The sequence below is a fragment of the Dendrobates tinctorius genome, unplaced genomic scaffold (genome assembly GCF_039654945.1).
Source record: "Dendrobates tinctorius isolate UK_male_01 unplaced genomic scaffold, ASM3965494v1 ptg000092l, whole genome shotgun sequence".
In the NCBI taxonomy this organism is placed as follows: Eukaryota; Metazoa; Chordata; class Amphibia; order Anura; family Dendrobatidae; genus Dendrobates; species Dendrobates tinctorius.
Window position 1 is genome coordinate 9753666 of NW_027361760.1, and position 16221 is coordinate 9769886.

At 41.8% G+C, this 16221-nt stretch overlaps 1 protein-coding gene and 1 long non-coding RNA gene across 3 annotated transcripts in view; one reads left to right on the forward strand and one right to left on the reverse strand.

Moving 5' to 3' along the window:
• ECHS1 (enoyl-CoA hydratase, short chain 1) overlaps positions 1-16221 on the reverse strand; it is a 329387-nt gene that overhangs the window by 72256 nt on the left and 240910 nt on the right. The window lies entirely within an intron of this gene.
• LOC141098482 (uncharacterized) overlaps positions 13337-16221 on the forward strand; it is an 85425-nt gene continuing 82540 nt past the window's right edge. Inside the window, exons 1-2 of the long non-coding RNA XR_012234261.1 lie at positions 13337-14282; positions 14453-14648. This is a non-coding gene — a long non-coding RNA (uncharacterized lncRNA). The remainder of the gene's footprint in view (positions 14283-14452; positions 14649-16221) is intronic.

The window sequence follows — 16221 nt, forward strand, 5'->3', positions numbered from 1 at the left end:
TTTGCCAAATATCTCATTTTGAATACAGTTAGATATTATGTGCATATGCACTTTATGTTATGCGTTCTAACCTTAAGCAGCGCTGGTTTTTTTTCTTTTTTTAATATATAGATAGAGATATATTGTTTTTTTTTCTCTCCCATAAAAATATTTATTCATGGCTACAATATATTTTGATTTTTATATACAGCTCTGGTAAAAATTAAGAGACCACTGCAAAATTTTCAGTTTGTCTGATTTTTCTCTATATAGGTATATTTTTGAGCAAAATGTAAATTGCTCTTTTATTCTATAAACTACTGACAATATGTCTTCGAATTTCCAAGCACTAAATTTTGTATTTATTTTCAGAAAATGAGAAATGGTCAAAAGAGCAAAAAAAATGCAGTGCTTGCAAACCTCAAATAATGCTAAGAAAACAAGTTCATAATCATTTAGAAACAACAATACTAAGGTTGTAACTCAGTAAGAATTCAGAAATCAATATTTTGTGGAATAACCATGATTTTTAATCACAGCTTTCATGCATCTTGGCATGCTTTCCATCAGTCTTTCACACTGCTTTTGGGTGACATTATGCCACTCCTGGTACAAAAATTTAAGCAGTTCTTCTTTTTTGATAGCTTGTGATCCATCTTCCTCTTGATAACATTCCAGAGGTTTTCAATGCAGTTCAGGTCTGGAGACTGGGCTGGCCATGACAGGGATTTCATGTGGTGGTCCTTCATCCACACATTGATTGACCTAGCTGTGTGGCATGGCACACTGTACTGCTGGAAAAACCAGTCCACAGAGTTGGGGAACATTGCCTGAGCAGAAGAAATCAAATGTTTTTCCAGAATAACCTTGTATGTGGCTTGATTCATACATCCTTCGCAAAGATTAACCTGCCCAAATACAGCCTTGCTGAAGCATCCCCAAATCATCACTGATCCTCCACCAAATTTCACAGTGGGTGCAAGACACTGTGGCTTGTATGCCTTTTCAGGTCTTAGTCTAACGATTAGATGACCAGGTGTTGGGAAAAGCTGAAAATTAGACTCAGAGAAGATTGTCCTCTATGGTCCAATCGTTACAGTCTTTGGCAAACTTCAGCCTGGCTCTTCTTTGCTTCTCACTTATGAAAGGCTATTTTCCAGCTTTACATGACTTGAGCCCTGCATCTAGGAGCTTGTTACAAACTGTTCTTGCCATGCACTTCACCCCAGCTGTCATTTGCCATTCCTTTTGTCAGTCACTTGATGTCATCCTATGGTTGCTGAGTAAGACTCGAATAAGATGATGGTCATCCCGATCAGTGGAGAGTCATTTTCACCCTCTGCCGGTCTGTAGCTTTGTTGCACCCAATGTCTGTTGCTTGACCTTGTTGTAATGGACTGCCGTCTTAGAAATTTTAAGGATGGAGGCAACATGACGCTCACTGTATACCTCTGCTAGTAAAGCCAGAATTGAGCCCTTCACTCAAGACTTTTTTTTCAACTCCTTTGGCATGGTTTAAAGTTATTTTTTTATTCCTATTACTTTTGGGATATTACTAGCAGATGTTTTGCTATCCACCTTGATTGTGAGCACCACTGCAGTGATTTTATACTTTCCTTCGTTAAATAAGATTTGGTTCAGGTGATCACCTAATCAGAAGCATATTAAGTAGAATGAGGTGTACTCTGGTTGGAATTCAACTGACACTGGAATGGAATGGCTGATTTATATAAAACTGTGCAGTGGTCTCTTAATTTTTGACAGAGCTGTATATGTATATACAGCTCTGGAAAAAATTAATCGACACCACATCAAAACTCTGTCATGGGCAGCCCATTCTCCACACCTGAACCACATTGAAAACCTCTGGAATGTAATCAAGAGGATGATGAATAGTCACAAGCCATCAAACAAAGAACTGCTTAAATTTTTGCGCCAGAAGCAGTGTGAAAGACTGGTGGCAGGCATGCCAAGACACATGAAAGCGGTTTTTAAAAATCATGGTTATTCCGCAAAATATTGATTTCAGAACTCTTCCTGATTTAAAACATTAGTACTGGTGCTTCTAAATGATTATGAGCTTGTTTTCTTTGCATTATTTGAGCTCTGAAAGCACTTTTTTTTTAAATTTTGACCATTTTTCTTTGTCAGAAAAAAAATACATTTATTTATTGCATGAAAATTTGGAGACATGTTGTCAGAAGTTTGTAGACTAAAAGAACAATTTACATTTTACTCAAATATACCTATAAAGAGAAAAATCAGACAAACTGAACATTTGAAAGTGGTCTCTTAAATACACCATTTGAAACGTAAACTTGCCCCCTTCAGCAACAAAATAGCCAAACAAATCACACATCCACGATTTGATCACAAAATACAGTTTAAACATTCATTTTCATAAACCTACAGTAAGGAAAAATAACCTGCATGTGGCACTGCAGTACCCCAAAGCACACTGCCACAAATCTGCTTACAGACATCTTGCCTAACTGTTTGCCCAGCCTATTTTAGCAAAATTGGAGAATTGCACACTTCAATGCAGGTGAGGCATATATGCAAACACATTTGTAAACATGCACTCCCTATTGAATTGCACACTTGCTCCGTTCATACTCAACCCACATAAACAAATGATACATCATTTGAAAGGTCAAAATACCTGCAGGTGGCAGCACACTACCACAAAGCTGCTTACACTCTCTGACAGAAGTTATGTCGCTTATCCATGTTATGTAAATAAAAGCTTATTACCTGAAGTTAAATTCATCCATTGGTTGTATAAATATAAATTATTCTTTAGAAAGCTGAAACCCTCCGAAATGTGGTTTAGGTTAAGAAAATAAATAGGCATCAATGCAGAAATATTCATCATTTAACCCCTTCACCCCCAAGGGTGGTTTGCACGTTCATGACCGGGCCAATTTTTACAATTCTGACCACTGTTCCTTTATGAGGTAATAACTCTGAAACGCTTCCATGGATCCCGGTGATTCTGACATTGTTTTCTCGTGACATATTGTACTTCATGGTAGTGGTAAAATTTCATTGAAATAACTTGCGTTTATTTGTGAAAAAAACAGAAATTTGGTGAAAATTTCGCAATTTTCCAACTTTGAATTTTTATGCCCTTAAATCACAGAGATACGGCACACAAAAAACTTGATAAGTAACATTTCCCACATGTTTACTTTACATCAGCACAATTTTGGAACCAAATTTTTTTTTGTTAGGAAGTTATAAGGGTTAAAAATTGACCAGCGATTTCTCATTTTTGCAACACCATTTTATTTTTACGGACCACATCACATTTGCAGCCACTTTGAGGGGTCTATATGATAGAAAATACCCAAAAGTGACACCATTCTAAAAACTGCACCCCTCAAGGTGCTCAAAACCACATTCAAGAAGTTTATTAACCCTTTAGGTGCGTCACAGGAATTTTTTGAATATTTAAAAAAAAAATGAACATCTAACTTTTTTTCACAAAAAAAATACTTCAGGTTCAATTTTTTTTATTTTACCAAGGGTAACAGGAGAAATTGGACTGCAAATGTCATTGTGCAATTTGTCCTGAGTACGCGGATACCTGATATGTCGGGGGGAACCACTGTTTCGGCGAATGGCAGAGCTCAGAAGGGAAGTCGCGCCGCTTGACTTTTTCAATGCAAAATTGGCTGGAATTCAGATCGGACGCCATGTCACGTTTGGAGAGCCCCTGATGTACCTAAACAGTGGAAAACCCTCACAAGTGTCCCCATTTTGGAAACTAGACCCCCCAAGGAACTTATCTAAATATGTGGTGAGAACTTTGAACCCACCAGGGCTTCACAGAAGTTTATAACGTACAGCGGTACAATTAAAAAATCATATTTTTTCCACAAAAATGATCTTTTCACCCCCAATTTTTATTTTCCCAAGGGTAACAGGACCCTAAAAGTTATTGTGCAATTTGTCCTGAGTACGCTGATACCCCACATGTGGGGGTAAACCACTATTTGGGCGCATGGCAGAGCTTGGAAGGGAAGCAGCGCCATTTGACGTTTTTGACTGGAATTGAGATCTGACACCATGTCGCGTTTGGAAAGCCCCTGATGTACCAAAACAGTGGAAACCCCCTACAAATGACACCATTTTGCAAACTAGACCCCCAAAAGAACTTATCTAGATGTGTGGTGAGCACTTTGACCCCTCCAGTGCTTCACAGAAGTTTATAATGCCTGGGCGTGAAAATAAAAAATTTGTATTTTTTCCACAAACATGATCTTTTAGTCACCAATTTTTTTATTTTCCCAAGGGTAACAGGAGAAATTGGACCCCAAAAGTTGTTGTCCAATTTGTCCTGAGTACGCTGATACCCCATATGTGGGAGAAAACTACTGTATGGGCACATGTCGGGGCTCGGAAGGGAAGTAGTGACGTTTTGGAATGCAGACTTTGATGGAATGGTCTGCGGGTGTCATGTTGCCTTTGGAGAGCCCCTAATGTACCTAAACAGTAGAAACCCTCCACAAATGACCCCATTTTGGAAACTAGACCCCCTAAGGAACTTATCTAGATGTGTGGTGAGCACTTTGAACTCCCAAGTGCTTCACAGAATTTTATAACGCCTGAGCGTAAAAATAAAAAAATCATTTTTTTTCCACAAAAATGATATTTTTGCCCCCAATTTTTTATTTTCCTAATGGTAACAGGAGAAATTGGACCCCAAAAGTTGTTTTGCAATTTGTCCTGAGTAGGCCGATACCCTACATGTGGGGGTAAAACACTGTTTGGGCGCATGGCAGAGCTTGGAAGGTAAGGAGCACCATTTGACTTTTTCAACTCAGAATTGGCTGGAATTGAGCTCAGACGCCATGTTGCATTTGGAGAGCACCTGATGTGCCCAAACAGTGGAAACCCCCAATTCTAACTCCAACCCTAACGCCAACACACCCCAAACCCTAATCTCAGCCCTAACCCTAGTCCTAACCCTAACCCTAATGGGAAAATGGAAATAAATACATTTTCTTTTAATTTTATTATTTTTCCCTTACTAAGGGGGAGATAACGGGGGGTTTGATTTACTATTTATGGCGGTTTATATATTTGGCAGCTGTCATACGCTAAAAGACGCTTTTCATTGTAAAAATAGTTTTTGCGTCACCACATATTGAGCTATAATTTTTCCGTATTTTGACCCACCGAGTCATGTGAGGTCTTATTTTTTGCGGGACGAGTTGATGTTTTTATTGGTACCATTTTCAGGCACGTGACTTTTTTGATCGCTTTTTATTCCGATTTTTGGGACGCAGAATGAACAAAAACCAGCGTTTCATGAATTTCTTTTGGGGGGGTGCGTTTACACCATTCCGCATGCGGTAAAATTGATAAAGCGGTTTTATTCCTCGGGTCAGTACGGTTACAGCGATACCTCATTTAGGTCGTTTTTTTATGTTTTGTCGGTTTTATGCAACGAAAACTATTTTATATAACAAATAATTATTTTTGCATCGCTTTATTCTGCAAGCTATAACTTTTTTATTTTTTCGCTGGTGATGCTGTGTTGCGGCTCGTTTTTTGTGGGACAAGATGACGTTTTCAGCGGTACTATGGATATTTACAGTATATGCGTCTTTTTGATCGCGCGTTACTGCACTTTTTGTTTGGCGGTATGATAATAAATCATTATTTTTTCTTCGTTTTTTATTTTTATTTTTTAAGGGGTTCGCTAAAGGGGTTAACTAATGGGACAGTTTTATAGAGCAGGTCGTTATGGACGCAGCGATACCTAATATGTGTACTTAAATTTTTTTTTTTTTTATTTCCAAAAATGGATTTATTGGGGGAATTTTTTTTCTTTTCCTAATTTATTTGGCGATTTTTTAAAAATTATTTTAATACTTTTTTTTTTTTTTAACTTTATTACATAGTCCCAGGTGGGACATCACTGTCCTGTGACAGATCGCTGATCTGTCACATCACAGATCACTGTGACAGATCAGCGATCTGTCACAGGCACTGCTGCAGACTTCCTCATGCCTGCGCTTTGCAGGAACTGAGGAAGCCGGTTCCCTGCAGGCCCCCGAAGGCCCCCATCGCCATCTTGGATTCGGGGGCCTGCAGGGAAGGAGCCCCCCGCAGCAGCGCTGCACATTGCGCTGCTGTGGGGGGCTCAGGGAAGCACAGATGTTTGATCGCGGTGTGCAAGGGGTTCACGTGTCGGGGGCGGTCCGTGGCCGCCCCTGACACATTGTGCCGGGTGTCAGCTGTGATAATTAGCTGACAACCGGCCGCGATCAGCGGCACTCACCACGTGGGCGCCGCTTATCGCTGAGACCTACTATCCCGTCCATGGGCATAGGGGCCCGGGTCCCATGGACGGGATAGTACGTCTGATGTCAGGAAGGGGTTAATGGACACAGACATGACAAACAAATCCAAATATTTGCCTTGGGGTCTTTCCAGCTTGCTAAAGTGCTTGCCCAGCCTATTTCAGGCACATTGGAGGATTGCACACTTCACTGCAGGTGAGTCACATAGGCAAACATTTTTGTATACATGCACTGCTTATTCGGTGATTACTTCAATCCACACACACAAATGGTGAGTCATATATGCAAACACATTTGTAAACATGCACTCACTGCTTTTTTTTTTACATAGTGGGAATAACCGAGACATGTTTAGATGAAAGCTGTGTCTGGGCAGTTAACTTACAGAGTTAAATTCTGTTTAGAAAGGATACTAAAAATCGGAAAGGAGGAGGGGTTTTTCTTTATGTAAAGCAATGTCTAAAGTCCACTTTAAGGGAGGATATTAGTGAAGGGAATGAGGATGTTAAGTCCATATGGGTTGAAATATAGGGAGGGAAAAATAGTATTCTCATTGGGGTCTGTTACAAACCCCCAAATATAACAGAAATCATGTCTACTACTAAGGCAGATAGATGAAGCTACAACCCATAATGTGGTCCTAATTATGGGGGACTTAAACTACCGGGATATTAACTGGGAAACAGAGACCTGCGAAACCCATAAAGGCAACAGGTTTCTGATAATAATCAAGAAAAATAATCTTTCACAATTGGTGCAGAATCCAACCAGAGGTGTAGCATTTTTAAACCTAATACTATCTAATGGACTTGACAGGCCTCTTTCACACTTCAGTTTTTTACAATCAGTCACAATCCGCCAGGTTTTGAAAAAACGGATCCTCAATTTTTTTTTGAGTATCCGTTTTTTTCCCCATCGACTTGCATTATGGGTGGATTGTGACGGATTGCCGTCCGTTGCATCCGTTTTTTTTGCGGATCCGCCAAAAGTTGCTGTCCGTTATCATCCTCAAAGATTTCAAAACGGAGCTTGCAACGTTTTTTTTTTCTGGCGGATCCTCCAGACACTGTTTTAACCCGAAATATCTCTCTCTCTCTCGGCCGTGATTCCTTTAAAATTCTTCATTTGTTGGATCCGTCAAAAAAATGGACGGGTGGCATCCGTTGTCATCAGTACTACAACGGATCCGCCATCCGTCCTTTTGGCGGATTATGACTGATGCAAAAAACTGAAGTGTGAAAGAGGCCACAGTATCACAAATCTGCAGGTCGTCGGGCATCTAGGAAATAGCGACCATATTATTATACAGTTTCACTTGTCTTTCGCTAGGGGGACATGTCAGGGAGTGACAAAAAACAACTTTAGGAAGGCAAAGTTTGACTAGCTTAGAGAAACCCTTAATCTAGTTGACTGGGACAATGTCCTCAGAATTAAGAATACAGAAAATAAATGGGAAATGCTTAAGAACATCCTAAACAGGCACTGTAAGTGGTTTATACTCTTAACAGAAGGTGTATATTTGACCCAATGGTCCATTTGTGACTCATATAGAAAAAATATACAGTGGGGCAAAAAAGTATTTAGTCAGTCAGCAATAGTGCAAGTTCCACCACTTAAAAAGATGAGAGGTGTCTGTAATTTACATCATAGGTAGACCTCAACTATGGGAGACAAACTGAGAAAAAAAAATCCAGAAAATCACATTGTCTGGTTTTTTTTCATTTTATTTGCATATTATGGTGGAAAATAAGTATTTGGTCAGAAACAAGCAATCAAGATTTCTGGCTCTCACAGACCTGTAACTTCTTATTTAAGAGTCTCCTCTTTCCTCCACTCATTACCTGTAGTAATGGCACCTGTTTAAACTTGTTATCAGTATAAAAAGACACCTGTGCACACCCTCAAACAGTTTGACTCCAAACTCCACTATGGTGAAGACCAAAGAGCTGTCAAAGGACACCAGAAACAAAATTGTAGCCCTGCACCAGGCTGGGAAGACTGAATCTGCAATAGCCAACCAGCTTGGAGTGAAGAAATCAACTTTGGGAGCAATAATTAGAAAATGGAAGACATACAAGACCACTGATAATCTCCCTCGATCTGGTGCTCCACGCAAAATCCCACCCCGTGGGGTCAGAATGATCACAAGAACGGTGAGCAAAAATCCCAGAACCACGTGTGGGGACCTTGTGAATGAACTGCAGAGAGCTGGGACCAATGTAACAAGGCCTACCATAAGTAACACACTACGCCACCATGGACTCAGATCCTGCAGTGCCAGACGTGTCCCACTGCTTAAGCCTGTACATGTCCGGGCCCGTCTGAAGTTTGCTAGAGAGCATTTGGATGATCCAGAGGAGTTTGGGGAGAATGTCCTATGGTCTGATGAAACCAAACTGGAACTGTTTGGTAGAAACACAACTTGTCGTGTTTGGAGGAAAAAGAATACTGAGTTGCATCCATCAAACACCATACCTACTGTAAAGCATGGTGGTGGAAACATCATGCTTTGGGGCTGTTTCTCTGCAAAGGGGCCAGGACGACTGATCCGGGTACATGAAAGAATGAATGGGGCCATGTATCATGAGATTTTGAGTGCAAACCTCCTTCCATCAGTAAGGGCATTGAAGATGAAACGTGGCTGGGTCTTTCAACATGACAATGATCCAAAGCACACCGCCAGGGCAACGAAGGAGTGGCTTCGTAAGAAGCATTTCAAGGTCCTGGAGTGGCCTAGCCAGTCTCCAGATCTCAACCCTATAGAAAACCTTTGGAGGGAGTTGAAAGTCCGTGTTGCCAATCGAAAAGCCAAAAACATCACTGCTCTAGAGGAGATCTGCATGGAGGAATGGGCCAACATACCAACAACAGTGTGTGGCAACCTTGTGAAGACTTACAGAAAACGTTTGACCTCTGTCATTGCCAACAAAGGATATATCACAAAGTATTGAGATGAAATTTTGGTTCTGACCAAATACTTATTTTCCACCATAATATGCAAATAAAATGAAAAAAAAACAGACAATGTGATTTTCTGGATTTTTTTTTCTCAGTTTGTCTCCCATAGTTGAGGTCTACCTATGATGTAAATTACAGACGCCTCTCATCTTTTTAAGTGGTGGAACTTGCACTATTGCTGACTGACTAAATACTTTTTTGCCCCACTGTATATCATATTGATAACAGTAAAGGTACTCAAGGTTAGTAGTTGATGAAGAAAACCTCAACGCTATTCTCCTAAATCGGATCATCAGGAGGTAGATGGTCAGATGCTTGCTTCATATGCACCTTCTGTTAATTTAAAGGGAAGCGGTCACCCTTTTTTTGGCCTTGCAGCTGCCAGCATAGACATTGGGGGCTTATCTACAGCATTCTTTAATGCTGTAGATAAGCCCCCGATGTAACCTGAAAGAGAAGAAAAACACATTATATTATACTCACGGAGGTGGGCGGTCCGGTCCGATGGGTGTTACCATCCCGTCCGGCGCCTCCCTTCTTCATGCGATGACGTCCTCTTCTCCCGTACTGTAATGGCTCCGGCGCATTGCTCTGCCCTGTTGAGGGCAGAGCAGAGTCCCGCAGTGCGCAGGCATCGGGAGAGGTCTGGCGCCTGCGCACTGCAGAATTCTGCTCTGCCCTCAACAGGGCAGAGCAATGCGCCTGCGCCGGAGCCATATCAGGACGGGAGAAGAGGACATCATTGCATGAAGAAGGGAGGCGCCGGACGGGACGGCAACACCCATCGGACCGGACCGCCCACCTCGGTGAGTATAATATAATGTGTTTTTCTTCTCTTTCAGGTTACATCGGGGGCTTATCTACAGCATTACAGAATGCTGTAGATAAGCCCCCGATGTGTATGCTGGCAGCTGCAAGGCCAAAAAATGGGTGACAGATTCCCTTTAATACCAGGCTATCCTTATCTGATATAAGATAAGTCATATCAGGGACTGAAGGGACAGTCGTCGTGGAGCTGGGGCGCCTGTTATGATTGAGTCACCGAGGAGGAAAAAACAAAACACAAGCTCAGCCCAGAAAATCAGAAAGGTTGGAAACTAGCGGATTGCAGACCCCTAATCCTATCACACAACTACCAGTAGCCATGGAGTGTTCCTACGGTGATCCTAGACACCTCGTCACAGCCGGAGATCTACATAAGCCTAAAGAGAGAAAAGGGAAAAACTGACTGCCCCAGAGCAGACCCCAAAGCAATAGGCAGCCCCCAACATATAATGACGGTGAAGTAAGATGAAAACACTAACACAGATAGAAAGATAGGTTGAGCAAACGATGGGGCTCAAGCTAACTAAAAAGAACAGGACAGAAAAGCTGCTGTCTGCAATCCGAGAAAACCCTGCTAAAAATATTACCAACACAACTGATAAGCAAAAAGGACCCTGAAGTCACTAGACTTCAAACCCTATATCAGGACTCAGAATATTCTGAAAGCAGAGCAAAAGAGAACACTGATCAAGGAAAAAGAATCCAGCACACCCCCAGCCGGGGATGGCTGAACTCAGAAAACAAGGAAAACAACACCAAAACTAATAATTTCAATAGCAGAGCAAAAACTTATGTTTGGGAAGCAGGAATCAGACTAGTCTCCAAGAATCCAGCAGAGAAATCACCAGCCACTCAGAAGGGCGTCGGCTGCCTTATATCCAGTTTGAAGTTCCCGTTACCCAGTCACAATCCACTTGATCAGGTGTTTGGTTTCTTTCATCCAAATCAGCCTCACTACCTTCCTTCACCAGAAGAGGGAGATCCTCGGACACAAAAGGTGAATGAACAGATGAGCTCACAACAGGTGCCATTCCACTGACCAGTAGGGTGCCAACCTCCGCTGACAGGAAGGTTATCAGTCACAGGGAATAGTTTAGTCAGGTACTCAATTGTTTGCACATGTCACTTTATGTCTCGTGTTCTTAGCAGTTTTTTTTGCACCTTTTCTATTGTTGCCTATGAATCTACCTACATCGGCGACACCTGTACTCTCCTTTCCTGGTCGAATGAGTGACTACATGTGGCACCAGCCCAGGGTTAAATAGGAGCATTAGGGTCAGCCATCATGGAGCGGGGGGCGCCAATCTCGACTGTGTTTAGGGTGCCAACCTCCACTGGCAGGTAGAAATTATCAGGGCCCCAGTGAAGGGCCATTATAGGTGACACGGTTAGTTGTTGTTAGTTCTGTGTAGTGCTTGTTTTTAGCTTTTTTGAATAAAGGTTGTATCCATAATTTGAACATTGATATAATTAAGGCTCCTCTCAAACTCAATGTCAAAATGATCACAAGAACTGTGAGCAAAAATCCCAGAACCACATGTGGGGACCTATTGAATGAACTGCATAGAGCTGGGACCACTGTAGCAAAGGTTACCATCAGTAACACACTACGCCGTCAGGGACTCTGATCATGCAGTGCTAGACATGTTCCCCTGCTTAAGCCAGTACATGTCCAGGCCCATCTGAAGTTTTCTAAAGAGCATTTGGGTTATCCAGAAGAGTATATGTTTGGAGGAGACAGAATGCTGAGTTGCATGCAAAGAACACCATACCTACAGTGAAGCATGGGGGTGGCAACATCATGCTTTGGGGCTGTTTCTCTACAAAGGGACCACGACAACTGATCCGTGTACATTAAACAATGAATTGGGGCCATGTATCGTTAGATTTTGAGTGCAAACCTCCTTCCATCAGCAAGGGCATTGAAGATTAAATGTGGACGGGTCTTTCAGCATGATAATGATCCCAAGCACACCACCAGGGCAACGAAGGTGTGGTTTCCTAAGAAGCATATGAAGGTCCTGGAATGGCCTAGCCAGTCTCCAGATCTCAACCCCATAGAAAACCTTTGGAGGGACTTGAAAGTCCATGCTGCCCAGCAACAGGCCCAAATCATCACTGCTCTAGAGGAAATCTGCATAGAGGAATGGGCCAACATATCACCAACAGTGTGTGCCAACCTTGTGAAGACTTACAGAAAACGTTTGACCTCTGGCATTTCCAACAAAGGATATATAACATAATATTGAGATGAACTTTTGTTAATGACCAAATACTTATCTTCCACCATAATTTGCAAAATAAATCATGCCAAATCAGACAAGGTGATTTTCTGGATTTGTTTTCTCACAGTCACCAGTCAATTATTTTGTTGCAACACCTCTGGCTTTTACAACAACTTGCAGTCTCTGAGGTATGGACTTAATGAGTGTCAAACAGTACTCTTCATCCATCTGGCTCCAACTTTCTCTGATTGCTGTTGCCAGATCAGCTTTGCAGGTTGGAGCCTTGTCATGGACCATTTTCTTCAACTTCCAACAAAGATTTTCAATTGGATTGAGACCCGGACTATTTGCAAACCATGACACTGACCTTATGTGTCTTTTTCCAAGGAATTTTTTTTAACAGTTTTTGCTCTATGGCAGGATGCATTATCATCTTGAAAAATGATTTCATTATCCCCAAACATCCTTTCAATTGATGGGATAAGAAAAGTGTCCAAAATATCAACATAAACTTGAGCATTTATTGAAGATGTAATAACAGCCATCTCCCCAATGCCTTTACCTGACATGCAGCCCCATATCAGCAATGACTGTGGAAATTTGCATGTTGTCTTCATGCAATCATCTGTATAAATCTCATTGGAACAGCACCTAACAAAAGTTCCAGCATCATCACTTTGCCAATGCAGATTCGCGATTCATCACTGAATATGACTTTCATCCAGTCATCCACAGTCCACGATTGCTTTTCCTTAGCCCATTGTAACCTTGTTTTTTTCTGTTTAGGTGTTAATGATGGCTTTTACTTAGCTCTTCTGTATGTAAATCCCATTTCCTTTAGGCGGTTTCTTACAGTTCGGTCACAGATGTTGACTCCAGTTTCCACCCATTCGCTCCTCATTTGTTTTGTTGTGCATTTCCTGTTTTGGAGATATATTTCTTTAAGTTTCCGATCTTGACGCTTTGATGTCTTCCTTGGTCTACTAGTATGTATGCCTTTAACAATCTTCCCATGTTGTTTGCATTTGGTCCAGATTTTAGACACAGCTGACTGTAAACAACCAACATCTTTTGCAACATTTAGTCATGATTTACCCTCTTTTAAGAGTTTGAAATCCTCTCCATTGTTTCAATTGACATCTCTCGAGTTGGAGCCATGATTCCTGTCAGTCCACTTGGTGCAACACCTCTCCAAGGTGTGATCACTCCCTTTTAGATGCAGACTAACGAGATCTAAGGCTGGTTTCACATTAGTGTTGTTGCGCGCAGCGCATCGTACGCATATGCGCCCCTATGTTTAACATGGCGGGCGCATGGTCTAGCGCTTGTACGCGTTCATCAGTGTTTTCGTGCGCATGCACTTTTTCCAGGTGTGCGTCTAGACGCTACATGTTGCATTTTTTGTTCCCCCCAACCTCGTAAAAAAACACATGCGATCGCAAGCGCACGGAATGCACCAAAATAGCACATTACAGTCTATGGGGTCGCAGGCGTGCGCTTGGTCATGCGCACTCCAGAGCTTTTGAGCACATGCGATTTTTGAGTATACAATGTCTAGACACTGGTTTAAACCACCTCCTACACAAAGCAACATAGTTTGGTGACTGTGTAGATAAAAGAAGGTGTTTGCACTGGCAGAACAATATTCTACAGACAGCCTGAAAGAGACCAGAGCACTTTCTGAATTTGGAGCAAAGCTGCCACATCAAGAATGTGAGCATTCTAAAAATCTAATGTCTGCCTGTCCTTTTAAATTTATTATGTACTAATGCCTTTTTTTTTTTTTTTTATTGCAGCATGACTTCTGGGGATGAATATCGGACGTCCTGTGGTGAACTGGCCCAAGCAGAGCGTGATGCGAGTATCTTCCTGCCCGACATTTTGGGTAAGTATAGCTGCTGCATCTACACATGTGTAAAATTAATTTTTCTTCTTTTTCAGACATCGGACAGTGCAGGAGCAGCCAAGCAAAGTGCCGGCGGTGAGACAGCGTGCAAGTATAGACTGACTGTGAATGTCCTTTTTTTTTGTTTTTATTCCCCTTGCTTTTTTCTGTCCTGTTTTTCATGTTTAATCTTCATTCTTTTCTGCATGTTTTTCTATCTTTTTCATTTACAAATATTTCAAAGATTCTAATATTTTTTTTTCTAGGTTCCACAACGGGATGAAGATATCGTTCTGGATAATGACGCCCTGACTCGCCTGGTCCAGGAGCGTGTCCCGTTGCGGGACAGCCGTGATCCACAGCACATGGACACCACGGTGACCCGGTGGCAGTGGAATGAGGTGGCCGCAGCGCTGATGGATGGCTGGGACAACGCCTGTACCAGGGTCCGCAAGGATTTTCGTAAGTATTTCAATGCTCTGTGATGCCGCAGTGACTCTTGGCCTTGATCACACAGGTGTGTGTCATGATAGATATAGTCTAGCATGATACACAATTGTGTTATCATGGCCAACAGTGAGTGCATTGTCTATTGTATTACTGTGTGATGCCGCATTGACTGTTGGCCATGTTCACACAGGTGTGTGTCATGCTAGATATATTCTAGCATGGTACACAATTGTGTTACCATGGTCAACAATAAGTGCATTATATATTGTACTGTTTTGTGATGCCGCAATCACCTTGGCCGTAATGACACAGGTGAGTGTTATGCTAGAAATATTCTAGCATGGTACACAATTGTGTTATTATGGTCAACAATGAGTGCACTTCCCGCCAGCGGCAGAGGGCCTCGGACAGGAATGTCATGCCCGAGTTCCTTCACTTGAGCTCGGCCTTTCAGAAGCCCATGGCGTCACACAGTGTGGGAAACAACGGCTTTTGTGCTGTGTATGTTTGGCTATATTCGCCGATTAAATCAACGAATATTGCAAATTCGGCAATCGTGAACATTGAGATATTTGCTCATCTCTACTCCAAGACAGCTGCACAAATATGGCCTTCATGGAAAAATCATCAGAAGAAAATCTCTCCTATGTCCTCACTATATAATTCAGCATCAGAAGTATGTAAAAGAACTTCTAAACAAGCCTGAAGGATTTTGTAAACAAGCCCTGTGGACCGATGAGATTAAAATACAACTCTTTGGCCACACTGATCAAGGTATATATGTGGATTAAAAAGGGCACAGAATTTCAGTAAAGGAACATCACACCAACCATTAAGCATAGGGTAAGGGGGTGGAATGGATCAATCATGCTTTGGGGTTGTGTTGCAGCTAATGGTACAGGGAACGTTTTACGGTTAGATGGAAGAACAGATTCAATGAATTGTCAACAAATCCTTGATGCAAATATAACACCATCTATAAAAAAATCGGAAGTTGAAAAGAGAAAGGCTTCTACAAAAAGATAATGATCCTAAACACATGTCAAAATCCACTCTACAGCAGACTGCCTCAAAAGGCGCAAGCTGAAGGTTTTACAATGGTCCTCATAGTCCCCTAACGAAAAAAAAAAGGTGGTACCTTTCCTCCGCATCAGTTGGGTTTCAGAGCATGAGAGGACCTCCAGAGAGTTAGTAACATAACCATCACCAAATAAACATTGTTTGTTAAACACCCTTAACCCCTTAATGACTGCCAGTACGTCTTTTTACTGACCTGAGGTATAAAACAATAGCATCACCATACAGGTGAAAATCCAGCAGCTGTCAGCTGTACACTATAGCAGACATGAGCCAAGATCAGCGTTGACACCGTCCATATCTGTTTAACCCTTTAGATGCTACTGTCAAAAGTGACATCATAGAAATGGTTAATAGAGTGTGGGGGCTTCCTATTTAACCCCGTTGGCACTAAGAGATCATGATTGTGTGGTCCTGAAGATTGTCATGGCAAATCTCAGCCAAATAGCGGCCTTAGAGTCTCCTGGTTATAGCGGCCTGTTCAGAAGTTAGCAATATTTAGGTGGTA